This window comes from Triticum aestivum, chromosome 3D (assembly GCF_018294505.1).
Source record: "Triticum aestivum cultivar Chinese Spring chromosome 3D, IWGSC CS RefSeq v2.1, whole genome shotgun sequence".
In the NCBI taxonomy this organism is placed as follows: Eukaryota; Viridiplantae; Streptophyta; class Magnoliopsida; order Poales; family Poaceae; genus Triticum; species Triticum aestivum.
Window position 1 is genome coordinate 60072307 of NC_057802.1, and position 3476 is coordinate 60075782.

The following is a 3476-nucleotide window of genomic DNA, read 5'->3' on the forward strand; positions in this document are numbered from 1 at the left end:
GCTAGAAAGACCATTCCCCCGCCGGATAAGAGAGGGTTCCGCCGCGGCAGCCTCCACCCCGTTCCTGGGCGAGCTTTCCGGCGCTCTGGCCACGCAGGGCGGGAATAGCGGCGGTTGCGCGCCTACCACGCCCGCCAGGTGTTCGGCGGTTTGTCTGCTCGGCGATGGACTCAGACGACGAGGAGGCGTTCGCGGCGCTGCTGGAGGAGGAAGCCGATGCCCAGGACGAAGAGCATCTCATGGTCCTCGCCGCTCTGGCCGGCCAATTCGCGAGCAATGCAAAGTCACGGCGAGGTGGCTCGGCGCCGGGCCGGCTGAAGGCAAAGCAGAGGCATCGACTGGAAGGCTATTTCTTGCTCTACTCCGACTACTTCGCCGACGCTCCACTAAACGGCGAGAAAGTATTTCGGCGCCGGCCCGGCTGAAGGCAAAGCAGAGGCATCGACTGGAAGGCTATTGCTTGCTCTACTCCGACTACTTCGCCGACGCTCCACTGCACGGCGAGAAAGTATTTCGGTGCCGTTATCGGATGAGCTGAAAGCTCTTCCTCAGGATTGTGTATTCCATCCGTGGGTTCGACATCTACTTCAAATGCAAGAAGGATTGTGAAAGTGCTAGTTATCGACTAGAGGGGGGGGGGGGGTGAAGCCGATTTTTCTGAAAGTCTTCAAAACACGAGGTCTTTGAAGACAAACTATTGGAATGAACCTATATGATATGCAGCGGAAGATGAACTACACTAGACAAGCCATAGTCAAGTAAGCAGTATAGTGAAAGTACAAAGACTAACATCAGCTAGGTAGTATGGATCAGAATGGAAGTCAGTATGAAGCCAAATAGGTAATAGTCTTCACACAGTAAAGCCAAACAGATTAGGCAAGCAAGCAATGACTTCACGAAGACAAACTGAAATGTAAAGGAAGTAGTGGATAGAACCAGTTGCTTGGTGAAGACAAGGATTTGGTAGACCAGCTCCAGTTGCTGTGACAACTGTACGTCTGGTTAGGGAGGCTGAGATTGAACTCAGAAGACCGTGTCTTCACCTTATTCCCCTTGAGTTAAGGACACCCAATCCTTGCCCAATCACTCTGGTAAGTCTTCAATGTAGACTTCCAAACCTTCACACATTCCGTTCACTGGCAATCCACAATGACTCTTGGATGCTCAGAACGTGACGCCTAACCGGCTGGAGGATGCACAGTCCTCAAATGTAACAAGTCTTCAGGTCACGCGGACAAAAAGACTTCAGTGATGCCTAACACTCTTTAGCTCTGGGTGTTTTGGGCTTTGTCCTCACAAGGATCTCTCTCTCAAAGGCTTCGAAGGTGGGTTGCTCTCAAACGACAAAAGCCGTGCACTAACTCTGAGCAGCCACCAATTTATGGTGTAGGGGTGGGCTATTTATAGCTTGGAGGCAACCCGACATGATATGTCCGAAATGACCCTGGGTCAGAAGGAACCGACACGTGTCCAACGGTCGGATTTCAAACACACGCAGCAGCTTGGCTTGGGCTACAAGCAAAGCTAACTCATCCAACTCTGGATAAGATTTGCTCTCATTATCTTCGCTCGAAGACATAGGATTTTGATTGAGCATGACTTCAGTCATCTGACTTTGTTCACTTGGAATCCACTTAACAGTACAGTGGTTCCTATGACTCAATAAATAAGAAAAGGAAACTACGAAAGAAACTATGTCTTCGCACTCCATAGTCTTCAAGTGAATGTCTACACAAGTCATTATCTTCAACGTGAATGTCTTCATGAATCACCATTGTCTTCAATGTCTTCATACATTTTTAGGGGTCATCTCTGGTAGGTAAACCGAATCAATGGGGGACTACTACCTATGTTATCCTGCAATTCTCACAAACACATTAGTCCCTCAACCACTTTTGTCGTCAATACTCCAAAACCAGCTAAGGGTGGCACTAGATGCACTTACAATCTCCCCCTTTTTGGTGATTGATGACAAACTGGTTGAAGTTTTCAACGGGGATTAAAGTATGTGAAAGTTAAAGTGCATGGGCATTGTCTTCATAAGTTAGAAAAGGCTCCCCCTGAAGATGTGCATATAAGTAGTTTGCTTTTGAATGCAAGTGCACATGGCAGGTTTTACTTTGTGGAGATCCTCTTGAACATATGAAGACAATTCACTGTGCATACATAAGAATAATAAAGATAATGACATGCACAATGAGAAATGGGCGTCTGCAGAATGACTACATGCGGAATTTATCATCGCATCACAAGGTAGCAGCAAAAGTGGCAGACGAACATCAAGTTTAAGTGTTACAGCTCAAAAACCAAATAGTTTCAAGAACGAGAGTTGTAAGAACTTAGCAAAAATAAGCAACCAACCCATATGGACCCGCTTGAAGACTATCAACTCATATGCTTCTCCCCCTTTTGTCAGTAAGGACCAAAAAGGTTTGAAGACATAGAGTGTCTACTCGCTCTCAGGTGATGAAGATGTTGGAGCAGCTGGGTCGATGGTGGTGTTGGATGGTGCAGACAGGCTTGGTGCAACATCGTGATGCAGCGAAGCCATTGCCGGTGAAGTGGCGTCATCCTCTTCATCTATGACTTGAGCAACCACAGTGGGAGGCGAAGATGAATAGTCTGAATCTTCAATTGAGGGTGCTGGACGCTAACTTGAAGATTGTGGAGGCCTGGAGTCAAACTTGAATCGTTCCGTGAAGCCATCTTCGCGAAGATCGTCTTCAGAACAGAGCAGTGTCAGGATCTTCCAGGACCGCCGACAGGCTTCATGCGCAACGAATGAATTCTTGGTAGCCAGATTGCGAATGTGATTGACGCCAATGAGCAGACTGCGCATCTAGCGCTTCAGCCAGTCATGATGCCTATCCTGCTTTTGGTGAAATGAAACAAGAAGCTCTTTGTCGTTTAAGACATGAGCACGCTTCTGAGGCCTTTGAGCAATAGTGCTGTCTGTGGCATCTGTGTTGGCATGATGTGACAGCCATAGTTGACCAGCATGAGGACCATCAGGAGCAGGTGGATTGGGCACATGAACTCCTTTAATTGGCTGTGTGAAGCTTTGAAATGCAGCATTGTCTTCACGAACTGGCTCCTTAGCAGGCTCAGGGTATATGGCTTCATGTGACATATCGACTTCAGGCAAGAATACTACATGATTGCGCGCTGAAGGTTGATAGTTGATTGGAGAGTGAAGCTTGATCGGCCGCATAACCCATGGCGCATAAAACTTGAGGCCAAAAAGATCAATGCCTGAACCAACCAATTGTCTGATGAAGAAATCTTGAGTGTTAAACCTGATGCCATTGATGATGTAGAAGACCAATGTCTTCATGGCACCTTCAAGCTTTCCGTTTGGAGAATGTCCCTTGATAGGCCATAGAGTATGCCACAGAATATGATAGACTATGCGGGGCAGGTACTCGAGGTCATTTACAAAGAACTCCTTTGGATATTCAACATCAATTGGCAATCAC